Source organism: Zalophus californianus, chromosome 1 (assembly GCF_009762305.2).
Source record: "Zalophus californianus isolate mZalCal1 chromosome 1, mZalCal1.pri.v2, whole genome shotgun sequence".
Lineage (NCBI taxonomy): Eukaryota > Metazoa > Chordata > Mammalia > Carnivora > Otariidae > Zalophus > Zalophus californianus.
The window spans coordinates 49460039-49487518 of record NC_045595.1 but is presented as its reverse complement, the minus strand read 5'-3'; the positions used below and the strand labels follow the sequence as shown (position 1 = coordinate 49487518).

Below are 27480 nucleotides of genomic sequence, written 5' to 3'. Positions count from 1 at the left end.
GCTGCAGGTTGCTAACAGGTTTCCAGGAACAAAGATGTATCAGTTTTCATTGGCACAAAAACATGATTTATCTTGGGCCCTTGTACTTGAATCAAGGTTTGCATTTAACTTGCTATAATTTCTGCATTTGGGCAATATATCCATTGCTCTCTAAAGACCAAAACAGGTGCTAGATTGAAAATCTATCCTATGGCTGAATGCCTGGCTCTTTTTGGTCTCTGAGGGAGAAAAAATGCACCAGTAGCTTCCAAACTGTCTATAACTGCTTGTATAATTTCCTAGTCAACATGATTTCACCTTTTCAAAACTACAGTCAAGCAAGAGGGCTGTGCTTTGCCTCTGTCTTTTGGCAAAGAAATTAGTTTGATTTTGATTTTTTTTAAGATCGAAGTTTTAGAATATTTTCTATCAATTTTTTGGATGATTTCAAAATAAAAACTCAAATTGACCCATCTATAATTCATCCATTTTTACATGCAGGAGAAGAAATCAGGTCACCTAATCACCATTTTGAAAGGGAATAGAAAAGAATGATCCATTTTTAGGAAATTAAGACAATCCCAGGAAGATGTCCAGCATTCTAGACTTCCACACTTGCAAGTATTTCTACAGTTAGTGCCAATGGTCAGAAAAATGAGCCCAAGACCATTTCAGAACTACCACATGACAAGAGAAGATGAAATAATGCTTCACCAAGTAAAGAGAGTGGAGTGCTATATTTTTGAAAATACGAATTTGAACTATAAGGATGAAACAAAGAGAAGTTGTCTGGTAACCCCAAGTCAACCAGAAAATTCAATCAACCTCGAACACCTGATTTCCCTACTAATCAGGGTTACTGGAATCAGTTTGAGTGAATCCACTTACTTTTCAACCAGCTGTTTAGATCTCCTGTAAATACAGCCCAAATGTCAATTTTTGTAACAGAGCCAACCATAAAAATAAAATCAACCAGCAGTATCATTCAATCCACAGGATTACGATGTCCATATGAACTACATTATGTACCCAAGTTGGACTGCGGCCATTAATGTCATTCCATTTCTGCATCCTCTGTAGCACTCTGTGAGCAAACTCAGGCAATCCCTGCTCTGTCCATGCCATATATTTCCTTTTTCATAAAAGCCTACAGATGTTTTCCACTTCTTAATATATGCTCTAGGCTTTGAGATGTTGACATGTAAAGTACTAAGCATTGGTATCACTTTTGCTGGAAATGGAATTGGATAATGGTCAATTTACAGACCCTAATCTGTATTCTGAAAACTATTACTTTCTCTGTAGGCATAAGAAATGAAAATGAGGGCAATGAATGTATCCCAGCCCTTGCGTAGTTATGCAATGAGTGTGGGGAATTGCTGGCCAAAGGAGAAGTCATTTTAGAATGTCTCCTAAGAAGGAGACAGCTTGTGTGCCAGGAGCGGGATGCAAATGTACATGGATATGTCCGTCTCATGTGTCTCCAAACTAGAAAAACACCCCCCAGAGTGCGTTAGAAAGCTCTATATTGGCCAAAGCTCCAGACCTTTGAACTAGTGATGGGTTTTCTCAGATGCCCCTGCACAGAGGGCATGTGATGGGTTCTTTGGAAGGGGAGAGCCTGGTGGTGCAAGAGGAGATACTATCAGGAATCAGAGGAGAGGAAAGGCACTATGGAAGGGAACTAGGGAAGGGCTCTGAGTTCCTGTAATCTCTTTGCAGGAGGAGTGGAAATGAGCAAAGGAGGACAGGAGACACACTTACACACAATGTAGTGGGGGATGAAGAAGGAATGGGAGAGAAACAAATGATTTTTGAAAAAGAGGAAGGCTGAATTTGTGACCTTTAAGTTCTGTCTTCCTGTGTATATGCAGATTCAGTATGAGGAGCGTATGAGTGAGTGTCTGGAGCCAGACTGAAGGAGGAGTCTGAATCCCTGTTCTGCCACTTATTGTGTGACCTTGGGCAGGGTGATTAAATTCTCTGTGCTTCAGTTTACTTAACTCTTCAATAAGAATGATGATAGAATCTCCTCACTGAGTGGTTCCAAGACTAAACATTGAATATGCACTTGCTATGACATCATCAGGCCTGCTGAGTATTCCTTTGTTCCCTTCTGTCTCTTCTATTGCTTTCTCTTTGTAAGAGAAACAGTTGCAGACATGGTATAGAAATACACTATTTTAAATATAAGAGATGAGCCACCCATTTAATAGAAATTGTGTGATGAATTCCTTTATAAGTCATAAGGGATTCCAGAATCCAGGTCTGCTTATTACGGGACTGGACCTTTTAGTTCTGGGATGCTCTTTTTGTATTCCCAACCTTTGGCATGTGTGGTGTTTCATTTTGCAAATTATGTCACAATGTGGTATTGGCTGTTCTGCCTTGGGCAGCTGAAGAGTGCCTCTGAAGGATCCTCCCTACAGAAACAGGTGCTCTGAGGGCTGTGTGTTGTTAGAGCTACTTGGATTTTATTCAGATTCAAGAGGAAATATGTATTGAGCATCTAGCTGTCGGGTTTGATACTCTGTGAGTGTATCCCCAGGCTCCTCTCCACCCCATCTCAATGTCCCCCACCTCCTAACAAAGATTTGTACTATTTTTCGACATTGCCCAGAATCACAGACCTAAGAGGTAGCATTTCCAGAGGTTATCAGAAAGATCATCATGCTCTGGGAATGTGGCAGTTCGTGTTCTCCTCTTCCCAAGAGCCCAGAACCCTCTTCCTCTATCTTTGGCTTCTCTTACTCTTCCTTCATGTCATCCAGAAAAATTGGACCAAGAGCTGCTGCCCAGGGAGGACAAGAGAGCCAGTTCTACCACAGGTCTTAGAAGAAATACCTCATTCCCTTGTGTTTTCCTCACCTCTAGCTTTGGCAAAGGAAATATTTCATGTGCTTTTACATCAGTTCTAACATATGGGTTGGTGACAAAGATCCAGCTAAGAGTAAATAATTCTGTTTTCCTGCTTGTTTTGGTAAACTATACAAACATATTTCCCTTAGGGACCTTGCATGGAGCCCAGATCATCATCGTGATGCCTCCATTTCTCTCACTAGCCATCACCTCATTTTAATTCTGAGGCAAAGAAAATATTCTCCTTGCTCTAAAAGCTTTTATGGCATGGCAGTGATCTTTTATCATTCTTATTTAATTATGGTCAACTAGGTCATTATCCCTACAGAGCAGATAGTATTTTCTTGTTACAGTTCCCAAAGTTGAAGAAGACACAATACCATCTCTGAGTACAAGTAGTACCGACATTGAATACATGGTATATCAGGCTCTGAGACCCTGAAGATGCCCCCTTAGAAATGGGTATTGATCATATTTGATGTGCTGTAATCACTCAACAGATATAACTGCTTAGCTACTCCAGTAAATTACATAATGGCTCTCCTTGAGACTCTTACACCTAACCGAAGGAACTATTTATGCCACACACAGCAATTGGGTCATAAGTAACACTTACAGCTGAAGCACTTTATTTGTATTCAGAATTCCTTAGACACTCCCCACAAAAATTCAAAGGAAGGGTATGCAGTATTTTGCTAATTCCTTTACATAGAAATTTGTTCTAATGCACTGTTCCTTTTAGTTTGCACCTACCTGCTCTCCTAGCCTGCCTCATGCCGATTCATGTGTGCATCTATCTACTCAGCAGCCTGGTTGTACCAGCCAAGGGCCACCAACACGTAATTCCCTCTGCAAAACTCCTCTACTGAAGAACCAGTTGGATCTTGAGAGGTTATACCTCAGTCCATCGATTCCTAAATCCAAAGAGACACTGTCACAAGCCACAGCTAACATTGCTCACTGGTGGCAGTGGTGGTGAAAAGCATCTGAACTGAAGCATGGCTTTGTTCCCACCTATGAAGATTTGCAGGTGGAAAATGCTAAATCAGCCTTGTTCCCAGGCCAGCGGCAAGTCAACAGCTACCCAGCTGGTGGCTTCTCTGCCCAGCCACTTTTTTCTTTTTTTTTTTTTTAATAAACAATCTTCTTATAAGCATGTTTATATTTGCTAATTATTTTTTTCAAAAAGATTATATAGCTCAGTAAGAAAAATACAGGATCAAAACTTCAGGATGGACTACAAAACAAACAAATGAAAAGCACATCCAGTGCTTAAAGGCATAGTCAGTAATAGATGGATAGTATGAGTTACAATTAACGATAAAGAAATGCCTCAGCTAGCCATTAGGGCTTAAATACTGAATGTACATGTTCTACTGATACAGTCCTTAGGAAGTTCAAAATACTGCATTTGGGGGAAGGCAATATTTGACATTCATTTACTTACCATAAACCAGCTGTGATTAAAGCAAGTTCACCCCTCCCCCAGTGGGGTGGAGCAAGGGACCAGCATGTTGGAAATGAGACTGCCTTTAATTCTTAGTTTATCTGTGTTTGTAGTGGTTTTCATTTAAAGTTCTACAGCAGAGTATTAGCCTGATCAATGGAAAAAGTGTCCAAGATGAATGGATAAAGAAGATGTGGTATATATACACAATGGAATATTATGCAGCCATCAAAAGGAATGAGATCTTGCCATTTGCAATGACGTGGATGGAACTGGAGGGTGTTATGCTGAGTGAAATAAGTCAGAGAAAGACATGTATCATATGACCTCACTGATATGAGGAATTCTTAATCTCAGGAAACAAACTGAGGGTTGCTGGAGTGGTGGGGGGTGGGAGGGATGGGGTGGCTGGGTGATAGACGTTGGGGAGAGTATGTGCTATGGTGAGCACTGTGAATTGTGCAAGACTGTTGAATCACAGATCTGTACCTCTGAAACAATGCAATATATGTTAAGAAAAAAAAAAGAAAGCAGGAGGGGAAGAATGAAGGGGGGTAAATCGGAGGTGGAGACGAACCATGAGAGACGATGGACTCTGAAAAACAAATTGAGGGTTCTAGAGGGGAGGGGGGTGGGGGGATGGGTTAGCCTGGTGATGGGTATTAAAGAGGGCACGTTCTGCGTGGAGCACTGGGTGTTATGCACAAACAATGAATCATGGAACACTACATCAAAAACTAATGATGTAATGTATGGTGATTAACATAACAATAAAAAAATTTAAAGAAAAAAAAGGAAAAAGTGTCCAGTCTCAATGGAGTGGATGCAAAGCACTTTGACCCTTGAATAACCAGTTCAAACTTAGATATCGGCAGCTAGGGTTGCAAAATTCCCTGTTGGCCCTTCAGTGAGAATCCCTTTAAAGCCCACAGAGGCAGAAGGTAAGAGAAATGGGATATTTCTCTCTGAAATCGAAAGGCATGTTTGTTGTCCAGGAAGAGCCTTGAATGCCATGTTTTTGGCAAGGAGAAGCCTAGGTTCAGCCACTGTTTGGCTGGGAAGAGAAGCCACCAGCTGGGTAGCTGTTGATTTGCCACTGGCCTGGGAACAAGGCTGATTTAGCATTTTCCACCTGCAAATCTTCATAGGTGGGAACAAAGCCATGCTTCAGTTCAGATGCTTTTCACCACCACTGCCACCAGTGAGCAATGTTAGCTGTGGCTTGTGACAGTGTCTCTTTGGATTTAGGAATCGATGGACTGAGGTATAACCTCTCAAGATCCAACTGGTTCTTCAGTAGAGGAGTTTTGCAGAGGGAATTACGTGTTGGTGGCCCTTGGCTGGTACAACCAGGCTGCTGAGTAGATAGATGCACACATGAATCGGCATGAGGTAGGCTAGGAGAGCAAATTGGTGCCAAAAAGCACTTTTCAAACTATGATGTGCCTATGAATCACCTGGAGATGTTGTTTTAATGTAGATTCTGAGTCAGTTAACCTGGGAGGGAGCCTAAGTTGATGCATTTCTAACAAGCCCCAGGTGATGCTGCTGTTGCTGGCTCACACACCAAACACTGAGTAGAGCAAGACACTGGGGGCCTTTCTAGAAATTTACATCCCTGTCATGTTCTGTTTATCACTCCTGGGCTTGTTGGCACACACAATTGAAAGGAGTGCTGGTACTTTTTACAAGATTATTCAAGTTATAAAAGTTGAGGTAACCAAATAGACCTGGGTTGGATTTCGTTCTTCAGTTTGAGATACCGAAATGGTTGCCTCGGTTTTCTGTTCTTTGCTACATATATTTAAAGATGGCCTGTGCAAATATCTTCTCGCCAAGTCTGGTTTGTTTAATAAAGCATTCAAAATAATCCCAAGCTTTCTGGATGACACAAATCAGTCGTGTGTTTTGTTTTGCATTCTGGCTTCATTCACTGAATAAGGCTGGCAACGCATGCTCATGGAAATGGGATTCAGAAACATGGACGTGCATGCTTAGCTGAGATTGGTTTCTCTGCCTTCCAGTTCTGCATCACAGAACTGACTACAGAGGCCCCCCTCTGCCTAATTCCAGGGAAAAAATAGAGACACTGGGAATGGTTTTTAGAAATGTCCTTCTATTCTAATGGTTTTTAGAAATGTCCAGATAGCCTTCTTTACCAAGTTCACAGTTCGCTTCCCTGGAACCAGGCCTTGTGGAAGGCTAACTCACACTGCTGCCAGGGAAATAGCATCCATGTTTGGTGCTACCCACGCAGCCCAGGGACAAACTCCGTTTGGACAGCTTTCTTTATTTAACAGTTTAATAATCATTATCCTTTCACATGCATTATTCTAAGAACTTTGCTTGGCACTAATGCCTACACTATTCTCTGAGCCAGGTATTATTTGTCCTATTACAAATATGAGAAAATAACAATTAAGACAACTTATTCAAAGTCACGGTAGTAATTAGAAGTGGAACTCAGGCTTTTTCAAATTTTAGTATTACTATTATTGTTATTATTTAGAAATCATACTTTTAAATGCTCCAGAGCTTTGAACTCTTAATCCTGTAACTACTTGGTGTTCCATAGGGAACATGTTAGAGTTAAATTGTGTCTCCCACCAAAAGATATATTGAAATCTTAACTCCCAATACCTGTGAATATGACCTTATGGAAATAGGGTCTTGGTGAGGGAGAGACAAAGAAAGAAGGATGAGGGAGAGAGTGGGAGAGGGAGACTGTGTCATCCTAACAAAACAGACCTTTAGGCAGAGTTCAGCCCAAGGGGTAACTTACTTGGGGGCACCCGCGTAACGTATCCAGTAAATAAATAGGCGGTATCAAGTCTAAACACTGCATAAGTACTATTTCAGATAATACACACATACCCACCCCCGCACACATGTACACACACACAGAATAATATATAAGAAAAGTATCTTTGTTTTCATATTATAGATATGAAAATTAAGGTCTAGAGAGGTTAAGTTACCCAAAGCCACCCAGATCATAAAAGGTGGAGCCCAGAGTCCCATCTCTCTGGTGCTTCCATCTCCTGTCCCTAGTGTGATGGCCAAGAAAGCCTGCACTACTTGGGGAGAGTGAGGCCTTCCTGGAGAGCCCCTAAATTGAAGGCAGAGCAGCCATGGATGCAGTGTAGTCTCCTGGGGCTCGGTCATATATCAGTATATAGAAATGCTCATTTGAAGAAAGTGACTGTCAAAGGCTTGAAATACTCTCATGCACCTGTTCAGTTGTTTAGTTATGTAACTTAAGTGGGTGCAGAAAGAGCAGGAAGTATGTAGACTGCTTTTGTTCCCACTGTTTTAATAAAATATTTAAAAATCTGAGAATGACTTGTCAGTTTATGCTTTTCACAGTAATAGCCATTTAGATGGAGTTGATCTCTGAAAAGCAATGAGCTTTCATAGTCACCTGTGAGGTGGTGATGGCCTCAGATACGTGACACATAGGTGAGGTGTCAAGAGAACCCAGGAAGGGAGGCACTGTGCCTTTAGCAACTGAGCAGAATGTTTCCCGAATGTCTTCTGTGTCTTCGAGGCATCTTGTTTTTGAGAAATCTTATTCTGAGTGGAGAGTCGGAGGTGGTTCAGGTCCCATCACATGGTTGGTGATACCATTAGAGACTGCCGCGTGCTCTGTTCCTACCTGCAGCTCTGACCTTATTCCCTTTCACTCCCCTGCTCAGATATTATACTACCCTTCTTGCCATTCTGATGCATGCCAAATTTGCATCTACCTCAGGGCCTTTGCACTTGCTATATGCTCACTGTACCATTTCTGTCTTTCTGTCTTGAATACTTTCCCAGAGATCTTTTCATGGCTTATGACTTCTCATCATTCAGTCCCATCTCAAGGTCATCTCCTCAGGGATATTTTATCTAAAATAGCAACCCTCTATCTCTCTACACTGCCATGCTGATTTTCTGTAAACATAACCTTGTTTTGTCTTTCTTTTCCACTGAAATGTAAGTTTTGCCCGGGTAAGGATTTATCATGGATACCGTTGCGCTTGATACTTAGGAACCATTCACCAAGATGGGTTATGTGAGTGAAAGAAACTGGGCGACTACATGAAAGTGTGAGAAGGTCCTGTACAGGGTTATGGTGTGTACAGGAAGGGCATTCCAGTCTTAAGAGAAATTCTCAGGAAGGGTGAGGACCGGTAGAGTACTGAGGCCGAGGTAAGGTTGACATTGAGATAAGGGAAGAGGGGAAAATGTTTTGGCAGAGAGAGCAGGACATTTGAGGTACTAAATGTTGTTCAGTATAGATGGGTAGATTATGACATTGGGGGTCAGGAGAGATGAGACTAGGGCAAACTCTTCCAGGGACTTTGTCCCCCATGCCGATGAGTCTGGACAAACAGATCCTACACAGTGTGGCAGAAGCCTAAGACAAGTGAAGGCAAGAGCTGAGCATCTCCTGATATGTGTTGCTTATCTAGGCAGGACCTATGTCCTACCTTTCCCCCACCTTGTCATTACTTAGGTAGATGCCATCTGGCCTGGAATATTCAGTTAAACCTTGGGTTTATCTTGCGGGGCTGGGGCTCTTGGTTGGCTGCCTGATTTCCTCCTTGTGGCACCTTCTGGCAAGGTCCCAGGAGTGTGAGTGACAAGGCAAAACAAGGCACCCTGAAATTACCTATAATGAAAATGACTGGTAATCTCCAGTGATTACTCTGTGTGTGAGTGACAGGGTTGCACTTTCTGCAAAACCTTTAGCTGCAGCAAAAATGGGTCCTGTGGGGCTTTCAAGTTGGAGAGTTGTATTTTTTTTTCCAAATGAAAATAGCTTCAAAACTTCAGCATCATGTATTCTTTTACCCAGGTAATGAGGCTGATTATGAATATTTAATATACTTTATGAGGAGATACACCAAACCTCTTTTAAAAATGTAAACCCAAGTTAGAATGAATGAAATAGTATAATTCTTATACTACAGTGGAGTGGGTCAGCAGTTAGATTCCAGGGGTCCTATCCCAGGGCCTGTGTGAGTTCTCAGAACATCTACAGGTCATGGGGAGAAAGGGCGCTTGGGTCAAGTGAAGGTGCCTCCTACGGCTGGGATATGGGGAAGGAAAGTAGGACCCAGGAGAGTCCAGTGGCCCATCTGCATTGACCCATTTACAGTCCTCCGTGGATGCCGGCTCCCTGGTATGGAGAAAAGGGGTTCAGAAATCACGGGGAGATGCCCTTAGCCTACGTTTCTCCAGACCAATGCAAGGGATTGGAGAAACACTGAGCTCTTTGTTGAAAATAGTTTTCAAACTTGTTTGGGAAGCTAACTGAAATGAATACTGCTCGGGAAGCCAGATGCCAGATGACGGAGAGGCTGTTCTGCTTGAGCCCACATGGCCACTCCCACCCCCTCACCCTCTGAGCCACTTCCTGGTGCCCCGGTGCCATTTTTAGAACAGTTTGTAAACTGGGTACACATACATGCGTATGATTTTCTTTTTTTTTTTTAAACTTTTTATTTATTTATTTATTCATGAGGGACAGAGAGAGAGAGAGAGAGAGAGAGAGAGAGAGAGAGAGAGAGAGAGGCAGAGGGAGAAGCAGGCTCCCAAGGAGCAGGGAGCCCGATGCGGGACTCGATCCCAGGACCCTGGGATCATGACCTGAGCCGAAGGCAGACGCTTAACCATCTGAGCCACCCAGGCGCCCCACGTATGATTTTCAAATTAGGTATAATTTTTACATATTTACAGTATTTATATTTTATATTAATATATAATTATATGTATTTTTTTGAGAAAACAAGTCCGACCTAACTCACACCTGACCCCAAACTAACTCACAGCTGGCCTCACATAATTTTTTGGATCTACACCAGGTTGCTGAGTGAGCTGGGAGATATATCCAACCACAGGGTATCAGGCATCATGCTATTGAAAATGAATAGTTTCTAGCCTCCATTACTGACACCATATTCTCCATCCCAATCATGACTGTCCCTCTTCCGGGCAAATGCTTTTGCTCCTATGACTGAAAGTTTAGGTTAGGTCTCCACACTCTAAAAGTATCTGTTCCTGCATCTATAAACATAAATGTACGGTACTTAGCTCCTGCTCTCCGTCTCATCCAACAGACTGTGTATTTCTATCCCGTTAATGCCCCTTCAGCCTTTGAGATGCAAATTGCTGTCACCTCCCCCAGGAAGCCTTCCCTGACTTCTCCAGGCAGAATTATGTCTCTTCTCTCCGCCCCTATAGTGCTCTGTGTTTTCCACACAATCAGACATCCTACTACCTTTTTCACTTTTTGCCGTATTTGCTTACCATCTGTAGTATTTGTTTGCTGCTTTCTGCATATCAACCTTAAATCAATTCACTTAAAAAAAAAAAAGAAAAGAAACTGGGCCTCATTCTAGATAACAATATACAAGAAAGCACTGAAAAGCAAAGAAACCAAAAAGCACTAAAACAAAAACTAGATATGTGCTGTTAGGATTGAAGGTAAAAAGGAAAAATAAAAGAGATTTGGTGAGGGAAATAAAATGACAGAAGAGACTTGTTAATGCCCAGTAAAATCCTATAATTATAGGAAATTAACCAAGACAAGTGCTCCATGAGATTCCCAATTTTGTACATCCCCCAAACTTCCATTTTCTAAATTTGGAAGTCAATAACAAGCTTGCTTTGCAGAGCATGGAAAATCAGGAAAATTAAAACCTGTATAGTGATCATGTTCTACTGCAGTGCCACAAAGACCAGATTCTGCCAAGAATAAAGTTAAGTGGCAAGAGGGCCAAACCAGGAACACACGGCACAGGAGCCCACTGTCAGAAGCCACTTAAAAAGGCTCTGTCTTGGAGACAGAGCCCATGGGGAATAGAAAAGATAAAGGGGAGTCAGAATTTCTTCGACAGAGACAGCAAATGTCAAATTAGTTCCTGGGAATGTTTTGGAGGCATCAAGCCTAAGTGATTTTGGAAATTTCTGGTGACCACAATGGCTCTACCATCTGCTGGTATCTTGTAAGTGATATTTTCATCTTCCTTTAAAATAGATGGCTTCAATTAAAAAAAAAAATAGATGGCATATCGGTGGTGATGCCAGCTTAACATGGTGCTAACTTAACATTGTGCTCTTAATCATTGTACCGTTGTTTACACATTATGTCAAGTGTCACCTCCATGGAAATGGCTTGATTTTACTGAATGGCAAAGTATATGCAATAGTCATGCTGGAGAAGAGACTGGACTGCCTCTCCATTTCCTCGTGGTTTTCCTCAAATATATGAGGGGAAGATATGAGGGTCTGGCCCATTAACTGACCCAGCCAGAAATGACTCAACCAAGAAACTCAGAATTTGGAGAAAGATTAAAATGTTGAAATGGGGGTCAATGTCCCTTTTAGGCAATGTCAAAAAATGCAATTTCCCCTAAGTTGGACCAAAGGAGAGTAGGATTGTGAGGGCTGTAAGGAAGAACTGATAGAGAAGTTCTTAGAAGAAGCTTTCTAACAGATACAAAGCTAGTTCTGGGCAAGGTGGAATTCGACCTTGGTTCATTTAATTTGCTGCTTCTAAGAAAAATCGCATAGTTCTACAAGCCCATACTCCACTTCAATGCAAAATGATGTTAATTCCACCTCTACTGCTTGCAATATAAATCATGATTTTTTTTTATGTCATTGGCATATTATGCTGTAAAGAATTTAACCTTGTCCAAGAAGAAGTCTAGCCTTGTGCTCTTGGCCCCTGGGATGTAATGTTTGTTTGCCTTGGTGCCTCGGGGGAGCCAGATAGTTAACAGTGTGATTTTGGGTGGGGGCTTTGGGTCATGCATGCCTGGTTGACCTGGAGACTGAGTTTAGTCGCATGCACAGTCAATCAGTCTTGCAGCTATAATGGAGCCCCAGTAAATTTCTGAACACTGAGGCTTGGGTGAGCTTCCTTGGTTGACCATACTCTGTGTGTATTCTCACATATGAATGCCAGAAAAGTAATGCATCTTGACTTCATGGGGAAAGGACAATGAAAGCTCCAAGTCTGGGTCTTTCTCCTGGACTCTGTCTTATGTACCTCTTCCCTTGGCTGACTTTAATCTGTACCCTTTCCCTTTGATAAACTTTCAGTATAACAGCTTTCAGTGAGTCTTTCCAGCAAAGTGTCAAATCCAAGGGTGGTTTTGGGAACCCTCTAAGTTTGCAGTTGGTATCATAACTAGGACAGTTTTAAGGACTGCTCCCTTTTGACTTTGTAGCTGACCTAAACTCATCATACATATAAACTTCTTTTGACTTCCTGCATAAGGTTATGAATATAATATATATGGACACAGAGATCTCTTCCTACCTAAAGCTCTCAAAATTAATTGGCTTTGTGCATTAGAGAAATTGTCCTTTACTTCATAGTACAGGTAAATGATCAAGAATAAAATCAACTGAATTTGAGTAAAACAGCTCTGTAAAAATGAACCAACCTACTTTGTTTTTCCACATCTGGGGACACAGAAGTCAGTGAGCTTGTAGGCAAGAACAGCGGTCCATGTCACTAGAATTTTCTTAAGGGTGGAGAACCAATTCATCACCAGATCTTGTTGCTTTTACCTCTGACATGTTTATCCCTTCCATTTCTCTCTGCCTCTACTTCCCCCTATGTAGTCAAAGCCAACATGATCACCTCAGATAATATCTCCAAACTGAATTCTGGATATTTACATACAGCCATTCCTCTACACAGCTGCTGGAGTGATTTCTTCTAAAAATGTAAATCAGATCATGTTGTTCCTTATTTTGTCACCTCTTCAATGGCTTCCTGCTGCTTTTAGAACAAGGGTAAAATGTCTCATTTGTTCTAGTGTCTATGGGACTTGACACTTAACTTTCCAGGCTCTCTTGAACCTTGTTCTCTTGCCTCTGGTCACACTGGCCTTTGCTCAGCCTTTCCTGTTTTCCATGCATCTGTAACAGGGCTTTGTACATGCCTTTGCCTAGGTGGTTTGCCTACCACTTTTGTTTGTTAATGCCCATACACCCTTCAATCAAACCTTTCTTAAGAAAGCTACTCTAGGTCTCCATAGGTAAGTTTCATAGCTCCCTGTGATTCTTGTTCAGAGTGTTTTCACAGTTGCCGTTTTTCGTTTCTGTCAGCTTACTATTTTCTAATCTGTGTCTCTAGTCGACGGAGTTCTTTGAGTTTGGGGGGGATCTGTGGTACTGCACTTTTCCCAAGAGCCCCTGATCATTTTGGTGTAGGTGTGCTCCAGACTGGACTCTGTTCAGAAAACAGATTAGTCCCTTTGGGACTAAATACTGGTTGGAATGAGTGACTGCAGAACAAATATCGCCACGCACGACCATCATTCCCATCCAGGAGGTGCTTGGAGATGTTTTTCCCTAGTGGATTTGTCCTGAGCCTCTCATCAGAAGAGTGCCTTTGATGTCCAAACTATAGCATGGGTATGATAGTTGGCCAACTTGTTGCCATCTTGGGCTCCAGGAATGCAGAATGTTTTAAGATACTGATCCCTTTAAACCTTGGGGCAGCTGTTTAAGGCTTTGGACAACCATGTCAGTCGTGTCTAGCCACCAGGAGCATTGTCTGGGGGTCTAGGGCTCCCTTGAATGCTTCTTAAAGAGAGAAGGAACTGGTGACTTGCCTATTTCTGTAGGTGAAGGACACAATGAATGAGATCCAGCCCTTGCCATTCTTCCATGGTGCATGGGCAATGAGGTTCTCTTCCAGCTGGATATAAGGTTTAGTGTAGTGGGTGCTACTGCCATGATGGACAAAGAGTCCCATGAGCTTTAAGAAGACTTCACGCATGTTCTCAGAAAGCCAGGCAGTTGGGGAAAGCAGGGCAAGATGGCTGGGTGGGCCTCCTGGCAGGTCCACATCCAACTGGTGACCCCATATATTTGCATTCACATAAATAGTGGATACTTTTGTCCATTTGTGACTGAGGTACCCTTTTGGTGGCAACCTGTCTAGCTTCATGAAAACTGCTCTAACAGCACATGTGCATCAGCAAACTAAAACATCATCATTATGTAAAAGACTTGAGCGAAAAAGCCTGCACTGGATTCAAAATCCATTCACATTATCAGAAGACATTTTCATACTACTTTTTTCAATAAAGGAGGAGCTACTGGACTCTTAAAATATAAATCCAAATGCTACACATTTTTGAATTATTGTAAAAAAATGCTGTTAAACTTTGTATCATCTACTGACACAAAGTTTTTCATTTATGTTCTCTATCAAGAATTTAAAGAGATCATCATCGAACAGTCTCGACCAGGGATTGTTTGTACACATTGCATGCAGATAAGGGGATAGGAAATACCTGTTCATGGAAGTGAGTCCAAATTATTATGAAAAAAAAATTGAAAATACCTGGTTTTGAAGTTAGATAAAAATTCAGTCTCTTCTATAAAACTTTTAGTTATTTGGTAATATCCTTATAAATGACATGTGATTTTTGTCTCGCAAGTCTTACATAGATTCCCCCCAACCCCAAATCCTCTCCAGTTTACCAAGTATGCCTTACCGGTATTATCGTTTTTCACATGTGCCAAGACATGAAAAAACACTGTTCTAATGGATAGATGGAATACATAAACAGTCTATTAATAGTCTTGCTATTTAGTGTGCTGATCAATAGGACCCAGCAGGGATGATGAAGGGGCTAGATATTGGCTGTGAGGAACAAGGAGCATTTATTTTAGAGATAAGAGGATGTAAAACGACAGTTCAGTTTTCTTAACAACAGATTATTGATTGTCATTTCTGCAAATGAATTCTCTATAGGGTTTCAAGACAAAGAACTTGGTATAAATTAAGTAAGAAACTGCATGATCTTGGTCAACTATGAGACTTCTCTAAGCCTCAGTTTGTGCAGGGGTCAAATGCAGATTATAGGATCCATCCCAAGGACCATTGTCACACATAAATGAATCATCTTTAAAAATACTTAGAATATGTACCTAATAGGCATCTGAAGATGGAAAGAATTGGGCCATGTGGTAGTGAGTTCCTATCACTAGAGGTATTCGAGCATATTGCACATGATCACATTTTTTTAAATGGCATAGTGACAGATCTTTAATTAAATGACTTTAAGTTCCCTTCCATCGCTCAGACTCCCAGACTGGAAGAAGCAGAACCAACTCTAGAATTAACGCTATAGCCCATGTTGTGGGCCATCCAACAGAGAAGTCTCGACATGAGATCTTTCAATGGCCCCTCATAGGGATCGCTTGGGTAAGAACATTGACAAGGACCCTTATCCTTCTCAGGAAAGAACTTCCAGGAGCATGCATCAGACTCACTTAGAGGGCTTGTTAAAGCATACGTTGACAGACCCCCAATCTCAGAGTTTCTGATTCAGCACATCAGGGGTGGGGATGGGGGTGCCAGAATCTATATTTTTAATAAATTCTCAAGTGATGCTGATCCTGTTAGTTCTGGGACCAAAGTTGAGAATCTCTGCAGTAGATCAAGGGTTCTCAGCCCTGGCTGCCATTAGACTCACCTGGGGAGATATTTGGACCACAGCTGCCTAGACCCCATCCTGATATAACTCCACAGAGTGCTGAGTGGTGAGGCCAGGCACAGGTGTGGGTTAAAGGCACTCCAGGTTACTCCAATGGGCAGTCAGTGCCAAGAAGCACAGAGTCAGAGTGTCTTTACTTCAGTCGGTGAGCACAGGGCCCCTTTCACTAGACTTCAGTGTTGGATTAGTATGTGCACTGTCTTTGTTATTACTTTCTCTTTTGAAATTTTTTTTTTGAAATGTCATAGTGACATTTGAAAAACAAGTGTTTTGTACTCTGAGGCTGTACCAACCATAAGTCACACCCCTTCCTCCTAATTATTCAAGAGCCAACTCACTGTTAGCAATTAGATGAAAATCTGCAGTCTGTAATTAAGATCAGTATATATGACAGGGCAAACGGGGCCTGAATATTTTACTATTTATCATTTTACTACTTTAGGTGCTTTCAACCATTGTACTTGCAAGAATAACCTAAAATGACTCACAAGTGAGATGATAACTTGCCATATTTTTATGTTTTCTCCTCAGAGAGACTGAAACACCTTCACATAGCAATAGTCAATAGACTCCTGCCAGGTTTTCATGTTCACTAACGATACAGTGACTGTATGAGGTTAGCTTAAAATGCTTGCATCTCGTTGACTCACATATTCTATAGGGATTAGGTTTTAAAGTCGGCAAGCCTGGTAAAAGTTGGGCATGGTCAAAATTTTCCTGCCTAGTCCCTTGAATCCATGTTACCCAGAGTGTGGTCCAAAGGCCGTCAGCATGGTCATCATCCAGGAGCTTGTTAGGAACGTAGAGTCTAAGAAACTTTAGAGTCCACACCAGCATTTTAATGAGATCCTTGGATGATCACATGGACATTAAAATTTGAGAAGCACTGCCATAAATTATTCATTAATTGCTAAGGCCTGGGACTGCAGAAGCTGAAAAGTCCAGAATTACTTATTTGGATTCTCTCTGCATTTTCGCTGAGGTTTCACTTTTCGCTAGGAGGGGACGCCCGCCTCTAGACTGAACAAGAAAAGCAAGGAGAGCGATTTTTCTTTCCTTCTCTTCCTCCTCTCCTTCGACCTTTTTCTTCTATAGAATCCATGTAATGTTACTTGAAAATACATGTAGTGCAACTTTCATTGTATCTTATGCATTAGCTCAAAATTGGATTGTTCATCTAGCATGCACCTGGAACCATGCTAACTACTGAAGCTATTACAGCAAGGAGGGAAAAAACAGCTCCCAACTTAATAGGCCTTAGTGTCTGAAACTGTCCACTTAGAGATATGATTAGCAGGTCTCATTACATGAATAATGCATGAATGTGTTCTGTTCAACTCAGTGTTTGGTTTCTAAAAAATTTTAGTGAAGAACCTCTCCTGTTAGATCCTGTTAACTGACCATCCACTCTTGAGGCTGAGAGGGCATCTTCTGAGTGAGGCACCTACCACCAATTTAATTAGACTCCTCTTACAACTCATATAAAGGCCAGAAGGGATGGCTTGACATAAAGGCAGCCACACGTCTGAGCTTCCAGACCCAGGCCTCCAGTGGCCAAGGAGAATCAACGGCATTGAGAACAAAAGCATCTTCTGGGAAAGGCTGGGCAGCATGCTAGCAAAGGTCCCATCTGTCGTGCTGCCAGAGCCTCTCAGTATTGCAGTCCCGAGCACGTCTTGGGCTGCTGTCAGCACCAACCCCACGCTCTCTCTCAGAGGTCTCCAAACAGTCTAAATAACTACATGCTCCTGTTCACTGGAGGAAAGGGGAAAATGCTTGTTTTCCCTGCCCTCTTGGGAATTTATCAATTGTACTTTCTGGCTGCTTGCCTTCTGTTGTGAACATCTTTCTTGGAGAAGAATGCTTTTTTCACTTCTGAAGGGAAGGAAGGAGTCACCTATGAGATGAGAGCTGATCACCTAATCCTGTGATCTGAATTTCTTCCGACGTCTTAAAGCTACTTACATTCATGCCACGTTTGCCGTCCTTAAAACGCCACAAGGCATTGCTCGGTGTTCTCTTTCCCCAACAATGGCTGGCAGATGTTTGGGGTTTGATGTCTTTACATGCCTTTCATCAGTACACAAGCTGTACCTCTTGTTGGCTGTTCTTCCCATACAATGGTTGCTGTGTATTTTTATTGTGTTTAATGAGAAATTGCAACTTGCCTCCGAATAAAAGGAACAAAGCACATATTACAGGATATTTATGTCTAAATCTATTTACTATTTATGAAGAATCTAAAAGCTTAGCAGTCTCCTTCAAATACAAACGGTAAACCTTGAAAAAACTACAGCTGTTTAAAATTTCAAATCATTAGTTGAACGCCAGATCTAGACTTGAACATTCTCTTTGAGTACCTCTTTTAAAACAAAGCTGTTGAAGACAATGCTGTTATGTCTTTTTCCCACTACAATGCAAGCTGAAGGCCTGATGTTATTCCCAGGAGAACTGCTGACTCGGAGAGGCTGGGGTTCCAGTTTCTAGCCTCCTAGCCCTCCCAGCTATCATTGAGCCCACAGTGAGATGGGCTGTGGGGGAAGCTTCCTTCCTTGAGTTGAGGGAGATTCACACAGTGGCGGTCATTCCCCCATGTGAACACAAGAAGAGTCTCTAGGAGGTTCCAAGATAGGTCTGATCTCGCAAAAGTCCTAAATGATTGTCTTAAATTCTGGATGCAGAGGAATACTAATTACTGAATGTTGGCCACAAATCAGACCACAACCTGGGACCTTAGCTTGTGTCATCTTACCCAACCTCAAAAGAGCCTCCTTAATAAGGGTACTCAAATCCCCCTGTTGCCAGACACAGCAGCTGGGGTGGGAAGATGCTTTTGTCAAAGTAACACTATGTCTAGTTCTGAAGTCCTTGACTCTGACCCTAATGCTGGCTTTTTCTGTCAGAAATGCATTGTTTGCTTCCTCTGGGATTAGATAACTTCTCACAGGCAATCAAGTTATTCCTCTTAAGAGAAATCCATCTTCAAAACTATGAAGTTTGTTAGAAGCTTGGAGCTGCACTAGATTCAAGACGGCCATGGCAATCTTGTAAAGAAAACTCAGAATATATTCCTTTCTAATCCTTCCCAGTGACATAATGCACTGAGAGTCAAAACAGGGAATAGAAAAGAAAGCTGATGTTTGAAGAATAGACGAAATTGTGCAATTAGGCCAGTGTTTATTCACCGCCTGAGGCACAATTCTGAATTAGATCATTGGAAAACCATCTTTTGTTTTATACCATGTTTATTGTAGAATGCTTGGGAAGTGGGTAGATCTTTTTTTTCCTACTAATTAAAAAGCTGCTCTGAACACATACCCATTGGTTTGAAATTTTGGTCATATAGAGGCTTGCAGGGAGAATACTTCCATTTTTTCCCACTGTTGCCAAGTGTCCAGAAAATCTTGCTGTAAAATGGCCTCTCTGAAGTTGACATAACTATGTTCATGCTTAACACAATAGCATGGAATCTAACATTGGAGCTTTTCTTTCTTCTTCTTCTTCTTCTTCTTCTTCTTTTTTTTTTTTTTTTTTTGACATTGGAGCTTCTTAAGACTGGGTGGTCAGTTTTTTTTTGCAGATCCAGAAGTTTTCTTACCTGAAATAAAACTGAGTTTTGAGCTTTCAGGTCAGGGATTGGCTGCATTCCAGGGACCACCTGGTGAAATGGTTGCCTCAACTTTTGGATTGTTCTTATAGATTATCCTTTGGTATCTTTAACTTCAAGATTTTTGAACATCCAGTTCATAAAGTCAGAGAAAACCTTCTGTTTCTAAGCTGAGAACTCAGCGTGTATATTGTATTTCACAGAACCCACTGCTGGAACGCTTCTCCAAGTTATCTCTTCTCCTCCTCAGTTTAAAAACCCCACATGGCACCTTTCTCTCTAAGGGTACATTCCCACAGCCTTCAGAATAGAATTTGAGGATAGTCACAGTTCTAATATATTTTTCTGCCTTGCTTCATTTGCACACATCGTATGTTTGTCCAGTGGTTTCCAACTGGGCGAATTTGCCCTCAGAGAATATTTGGCAATGTCTAGAGACATTTCTGATGGATGTGCACAACTGTAGGATGAAACTACTGGCATCTAGTGGGTAGAGGTCAGGGATGCTGCTAACCATTCTACACTGCACAGCACAGCCCCCTGCAACAAAGATTTATTCTGCTCCAAAATGTCACTAGTGCCATGGTTGAGAAGCCTTGTGGTCTAGCTATGCAGGAGAATGGCTCTTCCTCAATGTACCTATCACTGGAAGGCACTACATTGGTCAGAAGCAGGACCTCTGAGCCCAGATGACTGAGCATCCATGCAAGTTCCTCTGTCAGCTGTGTGCCTTTGGGGAAGTTACTTAAAATCTCTGCGCCTCACTTTCCTCATCTGTAATATGGGCTTAATGATGCATATACAATAAGGATACTATGATTCAATGAGTTAATACACGGTAAGTACTTGAAATAGTGGCTTGTGCATGGGAGGTACTCAATACCTGCTAGCCAGCACCGTCGCTAATATTGTTGCCATCATTTCACGTACTTGGACTTTGCTTGGGATGATCTGTCTGTGTGGAACACCCTCTCCCATGTTGGTTCACTGTTTAAGCCACAGTTAGAATGTCCCCTTGCCATCCATGAGAGCAAATGGCTTTTAGTCCTCAGCACATAACTTCTAGTAATGTATCCATGAATCACATCTGACGAGGAGTTGTTCTTCCTTCTCCTTTGGGTTGTGACCTCCAGGAAGAGCTGCAGTTAGTTCCAGCTCAGCGTTACGTGTCCAGTCCCACACAATAGTAAATACTCCATAAATCAGGTCGGCTGGTTTGGGGTCAGGCTTTGTTGACAAGAAGACTAGTAGACAAACAGTAAAGTCATCTTTCTTCTCAGACTTTAGTAATTTTTGCAAGCTTATAAAAAAGAAGCCTGGATTTAAATGGGGCATATGCAGTGTCTTTATAACCCACTCAGCAGAAGCTAAACGAAGTGCAAGACAGAATCCTCTTCCCTCCCATCAGACACAATACACTCCTCTCCAGCCATGCCAGCCTCCTGGCCTCGGGGAGATATACAACTTACATTGTTATCTGATATTAATAATTCATTACTTCCTCTATGGCCATCTATCTTTATTTCCCATTCTAGCTTGAGCTGTTTACCTTTCCATAGATAAGGTGACCAGTGGCTACTCATCACTGATGATCACCTACAGGTAGAAGGAAAGAGAGGTTTTTGTTGGTGTCCTTTTGTTTTCCAGACTTTGCTGTAAATCTGAATATTCTATAATGAGGGGTTTTTGGCCCCCTTGCCCCCCCAGCTTAAAAATGAACTTTTTAGTCTAAAGATATTTCAGCTCATTAAAGAGACACGGTGTGTGTAAAATGGGGTCAGAATGGCTTCTAAATCTACCCTGTCACTAATAGCAAGGATGATGTTCTTCACCCCCAACGAGCTGTAGGTTATACCTCTATAGATGAGGATAACGCCACCTACCTCAGTGTGATGCCTTGGGGGTGAAACGAGATGCTGTACGTGCAAGCACATGGCAAAATAAAACTAAAAATGTTATATAAGAGATAGTTGATTATCACAGTTAATTGATGATAATGATGAAATTTTAAAAAATTCTGTGGATTTTTCCTTTTATCTTTTTTGGCATTTCTAGAACATTGACTATTCTGCAGACAATATTTAGCAATCGATATAATCACTTGTGATTTTTTTTCCATTAGACAATATAGAGCTTGTCTGGAAAGTTCAGAAACAGAAAGAGGCAGTTTTTATTTTTCCTCTCCCTTATGCAGCCACCTTACATCCTGAATTCTAGAATGAGCATCCGAGAAGCTAGGACAGGTCTCTCTTCAGCTGTAGTATACTAAATCAGTTGACAGAGCTGCTCTGGGGTTCAGTATGTTACACGGGCACTAGCTTTCTGTGCTAGTTTTGCAGTAAAAGTTCTCTAGAATATAAATTGATAGCAGAGACTCCTTTAGACGATGCATAACATCACTGACTGTTCCTCATTCACATTAAACTTCTTACGTTTTGGAAATGATAGACATCTTTTGTTTTTTGCTTGTATTTTTTCCTTACTCTCAAACATTTACAAAGCACCTGCCAGACACTGTTTCCAAGGACTAACCAACGCATAGGGCAAATCAAGTATCAATGCATGGGACAAATCAATCCTAGGCCATGTCAATTTGACTCTGATGGGAAAGACCAATCATTTTCCAGCCAACACCAGAATTGCAAAGTTGGGTAATCACAAGTGAAAAGTGTCTGGAAGTATGCTTTTTGGGATTGGGTGAAGGCCTGTGCTTACATCCTTGAATATTTAAGTTGACTTTTTCACTGTGGAGCAACACTGGTGTGACAAATGAGTATGTACATTGCTTCCATTTGGGTGGTGATTAAGAAAATCATCCTCTCCACTAACTACAGGGTTCTACTATAAAACACGTGATGACTTGCACCTTACCTGATTTTTAAGAATTATGTGCAGCTAGAGAACCAATAAATACAGAACAGTATAAAAGAATGGAGAACCTTCCCACCCGAGAGAAAACCATTTATGGAAATTTTGTTGTTGTTCTTCACAGTATTTATTGTATATTCCATGGTGTAAACCACTCTTTACTAGATGCTACACAAGAAATGGATTCCAGTGCCTTCAGAGAGGGTCTTGAGACTATTTTCACAATCAATGGAAAGTGCTAAGAACAAATGGTAACACTTCTATAAAGGACATTCTTCTCCTCCTTTTTACTTTCTCTAGGCTATGGCCCAGAGCACTATCCAGCAGAACTTTTAGTGATGATGGCAGTGTTTTGTATCTTTGCCATCCAATATGGTAGTCATTAGCTAGGTGTGCCCACTGAGCAGTTGGAAGGTGGCTATAAGAACAAAATAATTTTATTTAATTCTAATTAGTATAAATAGCTCCGCGTGGCTAGTGGCTACCATATGAACCAATTGGCTACTGCTTAGTTGGTGATATTCATAAAAAAGAGTAACAAGTATTTATGGAGCATTAATACCAAGCATGGTGTTAAGCATATTATGTACACTAATCCTAATCACAACCTGATGAGGTAGTCACTAATATTATGCCCTTTTTGTAGATGAGAAATCAATACACAGAGAGGAAGCAAGGCACCCACATTGCAATCTAGAGCAGGGCAAAGTTGGGTTTAGCATCCAGAAGTAAGTGTTCGGCCCCCTCAGTTTTAACCTGTGCCCCAGGCTGCCTCTCTATAAGATCCCACTGAATTCATTAACAGCAGTGGTAATTGAAACAACGGTTATCCTGACCTTTTTTGTTACCTGGTTGGGTAGAAAAGCATCAATGAACATTTTAAAATATTTCACCTCTTTGAAAACTTCTGGGCTAATTAAATTCAGAGGTGGCCTACTAAGTAGCTTAGAATTGTTGCATAAAGATGTATCACCCCCCTGCGCCTATGGAAGGCCATGACCTGTGGCCCTGTGCAGGAAACAAGAAACACTAACCCAGCTTCTTATCTGGGGTTGTCATAGAGACTCAGCCTTAAACAAAGATGGTGCTATGTTTTCCGGCTCCAGTAATAGAGCTCAGCAATTAGCTTCATCTTTATTTAGTTTGCAACACCAGCCTGGAAGACTCTCTTGAGAGGAGACCCTGAAATAGCTTCTCACAGTGCTAGCACACAGCTAGAAATGATTTCCTGGGAACATGGTCGATGCCATGTGTGTGATAAACCTGAATATTTAAGAAAAAAAATCATTTTAATATCCTGAAAAACACTCTGATGTATAAACGATCACCATCACATCAAAACTATATCATATGTGTTGATCATCAGGCAGGGTTTAAAGAAAAAAAAAAAGTTTCCAAACCTGGATGTGTATCAGAACGCTTGGGAACTTTGTGACATTTTGATGAGCACCAGGGTAGGAAACAAAAGATATAAATTAGACTGAAGTATAAACTGGAATGCATTTCAAAAGATTTCTTCTTGGCAGATTTTCTGCCATAAATAGAATTTAAAAATTGATCCTTGGTATTTCCTTAAATATCTGAGTACTAACAGTAATATTTTAATGCAACTTTGCCACCGTAGTGACTGTGTTGAATGTATTTATGGAAAGGAACTATGTGCTGTGTTATGAAATTAAATGGAAGCAAAGTGTGTTTAAATGTGGCTTACCAGGTCTCTTGATAGCACAGTGAGCTTTTGGCTTTAAGACACTGTTGCTCCGGAAATGATCAGTACTAAACAGGTGAAAGACAAGACGAGATGTATTGATATTTCAATCTGAAAATCGTGCAAGTCTTTCCAGACAAAAATCAGATACAGATGGATTACTTGACACTCTCAAACTTTATTATGTGTGGTACAGAAATAGAAAGGGTACAGGAAATCACATGGAAAAGGATCAGATTGGAATCTCCAAATTCTTTCCTAGAGGAAACACAAATAGAAAAATTCAGTTAATGTTAGGTGACCTAATAACAACACTGATGGCTAACATTTGAATAACTATTGTGCCAAACTCTGTTCTTTTTTTTTTTTTTTCTTTCCTTTTTTTAAGGAGGGGCTTGGTCTCACAACCCTGAGATCAAGACCTGAGCTGAGACCAAGAGCCGGACGCTTCACCGACTGAGCTATGCAGGTGTTCCCAAATTCTGTTGTAAGTGCTTTACTTTTATGTAGTGTTCACAAGTATGAAAACTATGAGGTTATATTTTACAGACGAGGAAACTGAGGCACAGAGAGATAACCTTTTCTAAAAGGTCAGCATTTTGTCCACTTGGCAGAAATGGCAGGGTCTCACATGCTGATCCTTTTACTTTGTAGGGGAGTCAAGTAGGAGCTCCCACTGATGCTACTATACCTACCACTTTACCCAGGATGGACTGAGAGCCCAATACCCAGGGAGGGACTGGCTTTGAAAGGGTCCCATCAAAGTAGATCACCGTAGGGATCTCTTTCCCCATTTGCTGGTATTGATGTCTTTCCTAAACCCTAGAAAGGGTTCTAATGGGCTTAAGGTCTGAAGACTCCTTTAGTGTCATTTCTCCTGATTTTGGGAATATTGAGAGGAGAAGGACATTGCTGGTATGTGAGGAGGACCACCTAGGGCTAAGCTTGTCCTGGAAATTGGATTCATTACATTCCTTGGTGGGCTGGGTAGCAAAGCTTGCTCAGGATACTTAGAAAAATGCAAAAACAATACTTGCCTTGGACAACTGCCTGACTGTATGCCCGTGCAGATGGCCACTTGTGGTTGCACTTTTCACCTGAATAGAAACAATAGCTAAAGTCTCAGTCTGGACTTTGGCAAACCACCGCAAATTAAAATGCAAATAAAATTTGTAAACATGACCAAAATGAGAAAAAGAGAAATTAGGTTCCTATAACAAAAATCTAAATTTTTCATGCTAACCCTGGGAGGCCAGCTTAATCAAATTTTCAGCTAACACAGATGATTGATAATGACTCTGGTGGCCAGTTTCTTTATAGAGCTTCACTCTGTCAGAAGCAGAGAGAGAAGGAAGAGGTGATGGAACTATGGTGGGAATTAGCTTTCTACATGTTTGTGCCGGGGAAGTGCCATTTTTTAATGCGAGCAAATCCTTTTCTGAGCTTACTTTCATTTGCTGAGGTTCTTGTGCCACCGAATGCGGAGGTAGGGTCTTGCTTGCAGCCATCAATATCTGATGACTTGGGATTTTAACTCTGAACAGGCTGCACTCAGCCCGGGGTGACCAGTAGGCCTTGAGTGTGTTATTCAGTGGATTTCAATGAGTTCTCAAGAGTTAAACATTTTCAACTCAGGAAGACCATGTTCTTGGAGGTAACCGCCACAGTCTTTAATTTTTCAGACCACCAAAAGAATCGAAGAATAGGTGAAAGAATACCAAATTGTCTTATCATTTGCAGTACCATCCAGGAAGAAAAAACGAAAGAGGGTCCATCTAATTTCAAAATGTCTCTGAACTCCGATTATGTTTTCTGCCTTGAAGCCCTCGAGGGCTTCTAGAATCAACCGATGAGAGCAATAAAGGTTGATGAGATAGATTACGTAGACTGAAATGTTGTGTTCCATCCTATTTCATTTCAGAAAAGTTTATTAAACAGGACTCTGGCCAGAAGCCCGTGTTCGGACATGCCCTGGGCCACTGGGTACTCGTGTGTCACTAGGAAGTTGCTGCACTGCTCTGAGCCTCAGTTTCTCCATATGTTAAGTGGGGACAATAAGTCCTGTGTCAATGGATGGTTGAGCACTTTGTAAGTCTGTAGCAAGAGGGATAATATGGTCCAGTTATTATACTCATCATAAGTGATATTATTATTAAATTGCTATAAAGCACCATGTGAGGCCCTTTGAAGACAGAGATAAATCAGCCCAGCCCTTCAAGGAAGTTCTATATTTGATATAAGCTTGATAAATACTAAACTTCAAAGTATCAGCAAAGATCTCTGAGGGGTTTTGTTAATTGATTTTGTTGTAGTATCCTGGCCTTGAAAGGAAACAAAACGTGTTCTCACGAGCAAAGATTAAGGGACTCTGTTCCACTCAGTCATTATTCTGTCACTCAAGACATACCCCAGAATGATTATTTGTACTTAAAATGCTCTCCAGTTTGCCAGCCAGTGTGGAGTTACCTGTCGAAGTTAATCATATGGAGTGGTTCATGTATCAGCCGGTATGAGCCTATCTGTCCCACAGCAGCCTTGCTGAGTAACTGATAGTCTTCTGTATCAATTTCACCAAGCTGAAAGACTATTACTGACCCATCAAAAGACCAAAGTAACCCATCTTGGAAACTGAGCTTGTTGTACCTAGAGAAAAGGTTGCCTGACTTCACTGGCAATCTAGATGCCATTCCTTCCAACTTTGATAGTTTATGGAAACAAAAAATGTAACCACAAAAAGGAAGAAAAAGCAAAGCCAATTAAAAGAAAACAGAAAGATGAGCAGAGACTAACAATGCTACCTCATATATGCACAGCCTTTGTAAAGGAAGGCTTTTATTTACAGGATTCCATGCCATCTTCATGGTATCCTCTGGAGAAAAGCATGCTCCCATCTTCTACCAGGGGAAACTGAAGATCACATAGGATAGGACTTATCCAGGATCCCAGAAGACCATGAGGTGATAAAGCTTATGCTACCTCAAATATCGCAGCAGAAACTTAGTGCAATTTTCCTTATTCTTGGCCAGAGAAAATAAACAGCACACTCAAGGTCAAAACTAATACTTGGACCAACACTTACGGGAAGTGGGGTTGCTGATTCATACAGTGTTCTTCTACGTGTTTGGGTCAGCTCAGCAAGAAGAGGCTGTGGACACATTTCCTCAATCCTCTCGGTGCAAGCTGGGGTCCTTGGAGGTTACTCTGAAAAAAGGCAGAGATATAAGGGCATTCAAAACTAATCTTAAACTTGAAAAGAAAAAAATAATGAGAATATTCATGTGGATCATAAAGAGAAATAATGATTACCTTTGATTCCTAGAGAAAGTTAATTTAAAATGCATCCAAGTTCCATTGTACAGCCAAAAAAAAAAAAAAACAAAACAAAACAAACAAAAAAAAACCAAAAACTCTGCGAAGCTGAGACATGTCTTTAGGAGGCAGAAATAAGAGTCACCATCACTTGCGTTCTGAGAGGATGCTCATTCACAGTAATTGG

General features: G+C 41.3%; 1 protein-coding gene across 6 annotated transcripts in view; it reads right to left on the bottom strand.

Annotated features, from left to right (window-relative positions):
• The window catches only part of GRM7 (glutamate metabotropic receptor 7), a 907662-nt gene that overhangs the window by 18807 nt on the left and 861375 nt on the right, over positions 1 to 27480 (bottom strand). Inside the window, exons 11-13 of one of the 6 annotated variants that reach the window (XR_003518507.2) lie at positions 27291 to 27462; positions 27064 to 27185; positions 25025 to 25081 (exon numbers count right to left, since the gene is read on the bottom strand). The exons of 3 other annotated variants lie outside the window; for them this stretch is intronic. The gene's annotated coding sequence lies outside the window, so the exon portion shown is untranslated. Of the gene's footprint in view, positions 1 to 25024; positions 25082 to 27063; positions 27186 to 27290; positions 27463 to 27480 lie in introns of those variants that run through there. 2 more of the 6 variants (XR_003518508.2, XR_003518509.2) reach the window with 2 other exon arrangements.